Source organism: Chiloscyllium punctatum, chromosome 19, assembly GCF_047496795.1.
Source record: "Chiloscyllium punctatum isolate Juve2018m chromosome 19, sChiPun1.3, whole genome shotgun sequence".
Taxonomy (NCBI): Eukaryota; Metazoa; Chordata; class Chondrichthyes; order Orectolobiformes; family Hemiscylliidae; genus Chiloscyllium; species Chiloscyllium punctatum.
In genome coordinates, this window is record NC_092757.1 from 54,676,853 (window position 1) to 54,686,591 (window position 9,739).

Genomic DNA, 9,739 nt, shown 5'->3' on the forward strand with positions numbered 1-9,739 from the left:
TCTAAATCTAAAATCTTTTTATAGCAACATAATAAGTTGTTGGTGCAGTTCAATCATAATACAGAGTATGCCCTGACAGTGCATAAAACATGTGTGTTATCCTCACCACTATCTTAAGTATCCCATATCCTGGATGAACCTCGAGCCAAGGATCCCCAAGGCTGTCTCCTTATTCCATATGAAGGAATTATCATTCAGTGCGTACAGTCATCATATCTCAGCATTATGTTCCAGGCGGTCTATTTCTGAAAAGAAAAGATCATGAGGCATAACTTGACATGAAATATGACAAACAGTATCCAAGGCTGCACTGCAATTTATTAGAGACAAGGAAGAGTAGAATCTATATTCCTTGAAGTGTGTAGTTCGGGAAAAGTTGCTTGTGCAACAATTTTGACTGCCGTTCCAACCATTTGTAATATTTCAGCAGCAACCTTTAACCGGTAATCAAGTATTGGTTGCAACTGGGCTATCGTGGCTGTCACATAACATTTTTAGATAAACACTATCAATGTCAGCTCATTCGCTGTCATCCGCATGTATAACACTGTTGGATAACTTAGAATCACACCTAACTACAGGAATATAAAGTAATTCAGAGTCATGAACAGTTCTAAAGAAGTGATTCTTATTGATTATTAAGTCAGTTTTCTTACCATCAGCATATCCTTCCAAGCGTGGTAAATTGTTGGCACTGCATCAGATTGCAAGTTTCCCTCCCTAACTGTATGTCGCCTTTGCCAATTTCATTCTGCCAGCTACAGTGATTTGTCTGAGCAACGGCTTTTGTTTTCTCTAACTCCCACCATCAGGGACTCAAACTGCTGAAGTCTGTAAGTAGACTGAGAAATATTGCTGTATTTAGATATCTTTGAAGTGAGGACAATGGAGCTAAGCTGCATTATGGCAGATCTCTTCAAAAACCTGTGCAGTTGTAACATCTCTCAGAGAACTTTGTCAGTCTTTGTGGAAATGATGGGCCAAATGGCCTTCTGTAAATTTGTTAATTTTTCGAGGAGATCTTCCCCCTTGGTGCTGGTGCTTGCAGTATACTTGGTGAATTGAACAGGAAGGATTATACAGTTCTAAATCAGCCCACATAATTTACTATTCAATTTCAACACAAGGCTAGAAAATGCTGCAGGGAGTGTGGTCTTTCATGGCTGATGTGCGCTCCTTCATGCTTAATGCCCAAGCACTAAGGAGAAGAATTTGTCTCCGTATCTCAGGGAGTAAATATGTGCCTTTGCAAATGAACAATTGAAGGAAAAACATATGAACTCTTATTTGATCAGTTGTGCTAAAAGGCAAATTATATGAGTTGGGGGGTTTAGAGCTGCTGTGAATTAACGTCCCATTAAGCATGAACTGATGCAACATCAGAAAGCCAATATTCGTGTAATTGCCTGGTGCTCCCTCGCAGGCCCAAGCAATCTGACACTAATGGCTGATGACAACTTGGGTGGCTGGAAGCAAGCTGTCCTTTTCAGCTTGTGTGTGAGATGTCACTTTGATGGCCTTGTCTCTGGGGCTCCTGATCTGACAGCAAAAGGGAGGTTTTAGATTACAACTACAAATGGCTTCCTTCAGCAGCATTAATGTCCTTGTGAGACCTGGGGAGTGTGGTCTGTCCTTTCTAACACAGGGATTAACTACAATAATAATCCAGACTCCATTGCTCTGTTAGTGAAACAGCATCACATTAAGAAGATTCCTGGCAATGTTACTTCTACACATCTATTGTTTGCAACAATGATGGAATAAAATGTTGAATTGCATTTGTTTGTAGGTGTGTGTGTGTGTGTGTGCGCGTGTGTGTGTATCTGTGTGTGTGTGCGCACCTGTGTGTGTATGTGTGCCTGTACGTGTAATAGAGTCATAGAGTCATAGAGGTGTACAGCAAGGAAACATACCCTTCACTCCAACCCATCCATGCCGACCAGATATCCCAACCCAATCTAGTCCCACCTGCCAGCACCTGGCCCATATCCCTCCAAACCCTCCTATTCATACACCCATTCAAATGCCTTTTAAAAGTTGCAATTGTACCAGCCTCCACCACTTCCTCTGGCAGCTCATTCCATACACGTATATTATTTGAATTTTTGCCCATGGGGGTATGGTATCTATCTGTGTACTATAAGTTTCTTCTTGCCTTACCTTTCTGGTCAGTACTTTAATCAGACTGCTCGCTTAAATCGCGATATCCAATGATTTCCAAGTTGAATGAAAAACAGCAGTCATGTTATGGGGTTGTTAAGATGCAAATATTTCCTGTGTTTTTCTCAGTACTTTGTGTTTAAAATATCAGCAGACAGTTCTCTGAAAAGATTTTATGGATTTCTCTTTGATCAGTTGAGGATAAATTCTTCGGGATGACTGCAGTATACATTGACCATGTAACTCCTAGAATTGTACACTGTTGGGGGGACACGAGGAGATGATTTTAATGAGTTATTTCTTTCTGGAATGGATTTTGAAAATGGAATTGAATGAATACTTTGGAAAGGAGACATTTGAGGGACTATGGGTTAAAGCTTAGGGAATGGGACTGATTGAATAGCATTTTCCGTAAAGACATCAAGAGCGCACTGGACCAAATGGCCTCCTTTTATGCAGTAAGATTGCATGGGTATTTTCAGCCATTCTGTTACTCCCAGTGGGAATTGGATGAATGAAGCCTCGGAACTCAGATAATGAGCATTTTCACAATGTTGCTCTTGCACAGACACTGAACTATGATTTCTGTATACTCACAAAATTCACCCTGTGTTATCCACTATTGCATTATTCATTCCTGTTATTCACACTCTTTTTAACTGCGCACATGTCTAACAGGATGTCTGCATTCCTAATGTGAACTTCCATACAATTCCTAGGGCCATATTCTGCTTTCAAGGCACAGTATAAATGCAGGCTGTTGGTTGTTTCAGTTTCAGCAAGCCTTCTGTAGTTCTCATAAGCAGTGTTGACACGATATGGTTCAGATCACCCGAGTAAGACACCAAACAGATTCTCAAAGAGACAGCAATGAGTAGATGTCTTCCCCAGGGATTGTTGACCATGTCTGATAAAAATAGGAATTTTTGCCTTAAAAGATGCAACTCCTGCATCAGCTATCGCTCCAGAAAGACTAGCTTGCTTTTCCCTGTGAGAGTAAATCCAGATCCAATGTAAATAGCTTTCATCGCTGCTGAATTGATTATCTGTATGTTGGCAGATACCCTCGAGGGAGTAAAATCATGAACCAGTTCTCTGAAAATGTGCTTACAATTGTATTATGCATAGGACACCCTCTCCCATTGTGGTGAATATTGACCACAGGTCTGAATTTGTTAGACTTTATTCAGATGTAAACCCTTCAGACTGCGCATGAAAAAAGAAAGTGCGTGTGTTTAAACAGCACCCTTCACAACCAAGTACATGCGACCAAAGCATTTTTAAAACCAGCAACACATTTTTGAAGTGTAGTAACTGTTGTCATGTAATAAAATGCTAACAATGTTATTAAAGAGGTAAAATCCTGAGGCAGAGAGTTAGTTAAGATGAGAAGGAGCATCTGATTTGATGGAAAGTTGGTGCCTTTTGCACAGACTGCCACCGATGGGCGAAGTGGGATAGGTTTGGATTTAGCACAGACTTCGAAAGGAAAGTTGCCAAATTGCAGACTAAAGAAAACATTTCCGGTTAAAGTCAAATTTCTGGTTAGAGAACATCTCTAGTTAAAGTAGTTAAGCTGTCAGTTGGATGAGCTGATGATGGATGTTAGGCTATGAAGGTATTTGAAAGAAAAACAGAAATTGCTGGAGAAACTCAACAAGTCTGGCAGAATCTGTGGAGAAAATGCAAAGTTAACAGTTTGGGTCCAGTGACTCTTCACCAGAACTCCTGGACTTGTAATGTTTCCTCTGCTTTCTCTGCACAGATGCTGCCAGACCTGCTGAGTTTGCCCAGCAACTTCTGTTGCATTTTAGATTTTCAACATATCCAGTTGTTGGTTTTATTTATGATAGGTGAAAGCTTTGGTGACAAAAGGTAAATATCCTGGAGTTGCTTCTAAGCTAGTAGAAGGTGTTTTCTAGTTTCCTTTTTTGCATATTGTAAACTAGTGTGATTGTGGCCTAATAAACAGTACATGCCATTGCATGATATCTCAATGAGGTGGACTTGATTAACCTAAAGCTCTCTCTGGTCCTCTATTTTGTCCATTTTATCAGTTGGAACATTCCAAAGCCTGTGAACAAACTGCTGGAATCATGCAATCATTTTACAGAATCAACACTTGCCTCTGAGTAAGAACATTGTGAGATCAGGTCCCACTCGAGAGATTTGTTGACAAACGTTCCTTCCGGGACTTTGTCACCTGGGTTTGATTATTCCTGAGGGGATGAAAACATACCTAATTTCTGCCTATTTTACCACATTAACACTACTTCCAATGCACTGAAGAGTTCTTGATGGTCATATTCCCAGAGGTTTTATCACATCAAATTCAACTTTCCTACTTGTATTTCTTTGCTATTGGTCAGTCGACACATTGGTCTCACAGTGGCCTTCCCACATCTTTGAGAGCAAATGGTTAAATAAGTTATTATCCTATCTCTAACTTTTAGTTGTGATAATTCGAAGACTGTATAAGATGCTTTTGTCATATAGAAGTATTTGATCAAGTATGGATTTGATTTATTATTTTGACTGTATGGATAATTTGTAGTGTTACAATCTTGTGAAAGTTGCTGTGATAGAATTTCCTTCTGTTTAATTGCTCTCCTTAATAATTCTGAATTGTACATTTTTAGCTGGACATATTAATCATTCTGGACATCTCCAAAACAGATGTGAATATAAGTAAACAACCTGTTTGCACCATCCTCTATTGTACATAAAGTTTTCTTTTGGAAATATCACCGCCAGGCTGATTCTTGCCACATGATTCAATTGATTAACTTCAGCATCAGCAAATGACATGTTTTTAGTCGGTTTAATGATTGCTGTCAAAGCCTGAGCATCACTATGTTACTCATTTAATAAGTCATAACAAAAATTGCAAGACAGTTTATAAAAGTGAGTCTGAGTGGGGCACACATTTTATGCCTAACTCCCCGTATGTTACCTACTCCAGTGATATTGTGCACATAATGTGATGTAACCAACTGCGCACATTCATTAGATCACTTGAGTGGAACTCGCTGACATAGAAGGTCCTTCTGAAACATGCTCACCTTCAGAACTCCTAAATAGAAGGCTAGCCACCTGTGACAGAAGAACTCAGAAAGACAGGTCTCTCCTGCTGTATGAGGCAGTGGTTCTGAAGGATTTGATGTCTGTGCCATGCATGTTGTGAGGTGGCAACAGGGACTTCTACTGCAGCTTTCAGGGGAGCAGCTCCCTAGTGTCCTAGCAATTGTGCCTGACCAACTGTAGTGTATTGCTATCATGCAATGAAACGTATTGTTATCTCAGAACAGTGTCTCTCATACACACACTCTACAGTGGTGCATCTTCTAACATTAATCACCAAATAGGCCCAAACCAAAGCAAAAATAAAGGAGGCTTGGTGTTATAAGTCACATCAACCACCCCTTACCCAGTGCCTCATACTGGTAGAAGTGGGCAAGATATCAGCTGTGGTCAGCTGGGAAATAACAGAACTCCATTACTCTGCCTTTTTGTGAAATAATTCAGTGTACAGTATTTCCATTTTTCAATGCAGCTTTTCATCTCTTTAGATGTGAATAGGATTGGAAATTATACACCAAACTGGCTGGGAGCAATGGTCCTGCATCTGCACATGGAACTCAGAAATGGATGGAACAGGAATTCCCAAAACAATAAAATCCATTATAAGGAAACCAACAGAAACAGACCTGAATCAGAGTCTCAACCATCAATCTTTATCCTTAGTTAATAAACATTGACTGTGATGTAATGGGCCTGATTGAACTGTAATTCCTGCAGGTGGCAGTACACTACAAGTGATCACTTCTTCGAATAACATGGCCATCTAATTAACCTCCATGGCAACAACTAAGTATTCCATATTTCTGTCACTTTGCTGTCATTATCTGTGGTTTCTCTTGTACCTCCTTCAGTGACTTTATCACTATCCTGATTTTTCTTTTGTCATTTGTAGAATTCAGAAATATTTATTTTTATATTTCTTGATGATTTAATGTTGTAACACTGTGTGCCTACTGTATGCTTTTCTCTTATATTTCAATTATCTTTTTATCCATTCATGATGTTTCAGTTTTGGCAAGTGCATTCTTCATTTCGAATTATATAGAATATGTAGCATCAGTCCATTTTTGTGCTTCACTCAAGTTGCCCTTGTTTTTAGCAGACTGTATTTCTTTTCAACTCTCCTGATCATCCTTTTTAAATATTTCTCACAGCACTTCAATCTTTTTTACCCATCGAATGGTTTGGATCTGGAGTGCACTGTCTCAGAGTGCAGGGGGAGATAAATCCTGATCGTGGCTTGCAAAAGGTTATAGACTGAAAGTGCTAAAAAAAAGATAGCAATTGTAGGGCTGCTGGGAAAGAATGGGAATGGTTACAGTGAACCGACATGGATCTGATGGGCTGAATAGCCTTCTGTGCTATAACCATTCTGGGATTCAATGTCCTTATGTTTTAGCCCTTGCTGAGAGTTGACAGTTTGTGCAGCTGGTCACTTGCTCAGTCCTGCACTACATTGCTGTTGTTTTATACCCTTGCTCCCTTGCTCTCTCTTTAAGTGTCACTAGTTGCTGGTTGTAGCTGTGATTACTCTCAGGGGAATTTGAAGTCTGGTGAAACCAGTGAGTACAGGATTTCTGGCTCCATAATGATATTCCCAGTCCTCTATGTGATATTAGACTAAGGGTCCTTGTCTTGTTGATAAGTCTATAATGCTGTAACATGTTATTCCTGATCAGGCTGATGGGTCTAACTCAGTAATTAGCATTGTCTGGCTGACTTTGTCAATTGGCTACTTCTCTTCTCTGAAGCTGGGTTTGCTCTGGTGTTCCAGGCATTCCAGCCCGGTTGTTCAAATATTCCTTCTTTGCCTACCTCAATAATCTTTTGTTCCTTTACTTATCTATCTCTGCCTTAAAAATATTCAAAGAACCGGTTTCAACTTCAACTGGAGTTCCAAAGACTCATGATCCTCTGAGTGAAAAAAATTACCTCATTTCTGTCTTAATTGGGTGATCACTTATTTCCAAATGGCAGAGATGATGGTATCATGGAAGTCACTCGCATAGGATTGAATCACACTATGGCAAATGGTGAAATTTGAATTAATCCAGAAAAGAAAAGAAAGTCATTTACATAAATGATTTGGATGTGAGCATCAGAGGTATTATTAGTAAGTTTGCAGATGACACCAAAACTGGAGGTGTGGTGGACAGTGAAGAGGGTTATCTCAGATTACAACAGGATCTTGACCAGATGGGCCAATGGGCTAAGAAGTGGCAGATGGAGGTTAATTCGAATAAATGTGAGGTGCTGCATTTTGGGAAAGCAAATCTTAGCAGGACTTATACACTTAATGGTAAGGTCCTAGGGAGTGTTGCTGAACAAAGAGACCTTGGAGTGCAGGTTCATAGCTCCTTGAAAGTGGAGGTGCAGGTAGATAGGATAGTGAAGAAGGCAGTTGGTATACTTTCCTTTATTGGTCAGAATATTGAGTACAGGAGTTGGGAGCTCATATTGCGGCTGTACAGGACATTGGTTAGGCCACTGTTGGAATATTGTGTGCAATTCTGGTCTCCTTCCTATCGGAAAGATGTTGTGAAACTTGAAAGGGTTCAGAAAAGATTTACAAGGATGTTACCAGGGTTGGAGGATTGATCTATAAGGAGAGGCTAATCAGGCTGAGGCTGTTTTCCCTGGAGCGTTGGAGGTTGAGTGGTGATCTGATAGTGGTTTACAAAATTCTGAGGGACATGGATAGGATAAATAGACAAAGTCTTTTCCCTGGGGTCGGAGAGTCTAGATCTAGAAGGCATAGGTTTAGGGTGAGAGGGGAAAGATATAAAAGAGACCTAAGGGGCAACTTTTTCACACAGAGGGTGGTACGTATATGGAATGAGCTGCCAGAGGAAGTGGTGGAGGCTGGTACAATTGCAACATTTAAGAGGCATTTGGATAGGTATATGAATAGGAAGGGTTTAGAGGGATAGGGGCCGGGTGCTGGCAGGTGGGACTAGATTGGGTTGGGATATCTGCTCGGCATGGACGGGTTGGACCAAAGGGGCTGTTTCCATGCTGTACATCTCTATGACTGTATGACCTGGAATTATTAAGTTGGTTTAATGCTGACCATATACAGTACACAATCCTTTATCTGAAACCCTCAAGACCTGCTGGTGTTCGGAATTCAGACATTTTTGGATTTCGGAATAAGTAACAGTTTAATGTGAAATTTTAAAAAAACTTACCAAACAGCAGACTCACCTGTGAGTATTATGGTTCCTGAGACAGAATCGATGCCTGCCAGTGCTGGGCCAGGTCCACCCATGTCACATCTGACTGATGCAGGTCGAGTGGGTGTGGAGTTGGGTTAACTGTTTGCATGCCAAACAACCTTGTTAATGAGAGAAAACCTTCATGAAAGAATCTTCGAATTTTGGAGCTTTTTGGATTTCGGGATTTTGGATAAAGAATTGTCTAACTGTAATCACTGTCACTGATTGAATAGTGTCCTTTAGGGAATGAAATCTGTCTTTATCTGATCTGTCCTAATTAATAAAATGTAAATATTTATTCAATCATTTTGTTACGGGTCAACAGCAATGCTGAATGAACAAGACTGGTAAATAAAGGAATACGTCTGTAAAGACAATATTAAACTTTACAGTAATTTAAAAGCAAGCTGCATTTGGATTACAGAAGGCAAGTTTATAGATCATCAGATTAAACAATATTGAAATTATACAAATTTAGGTTTCCTGCTAGTCTTGTTTTCTGTATTTCCAATTATAATGGTTTATTTGTCTGGGTTTAACAATAACCCCATGCAGTTACTTTAATGTAAAACAAATACATCTTGTTATGAAAGGTAATTCTCTTCTGTTTATTCCTAACTGTGGTTCACCTCACCACAGACTACTGACCAGCTCTTAAACTAGCATAGGAGAACAGCACTGTACCCCAATGCAGCCACTAGTGCTTGATACCCAAGCATCAATGCATAATACAAAAAAAATGCCAGACTTCTGAAACAAATAGAGAAATTGTTGGAAAATCTCAGCAGCAGATCTGTGCCGAGAAATCAAAGTTAATGTTTTGGGTCCAGTGACCCTTCTTCAGAACACAACATGGTATCAGCGGTGGGTACAAGTGGCTAATACCACAGCATCATTTGCTCACAGCTTTGTATAGGGAACATGTCAGGCCAATGGAAAGCTCAGACATTGGATAAGCATGGATTTACATAATCTTTCTAATTGGCTGAAAATAATGCCAGTGATTTTAATCAGACCAATCAAAAATCTCAGGCCTGACCCTGGATTTCCAACAATCACAAACTATTTTTATGTTCTTTTCCAGAGATACATTTAATCACAACAGGTATGTTATATCAGTTTTGTGTCGTGACAGCTTAAATTTGTAAAACAATTCAGCCTGTGACTATCATATGAATGACAAACACAAAACACAAAAACACAAAATTAATTAATTGTCAATTTAAACATTGCAAAAAAGACATGTCAAGTCAAAACTGGGACCCAGGAAACAAAAGTCTAAC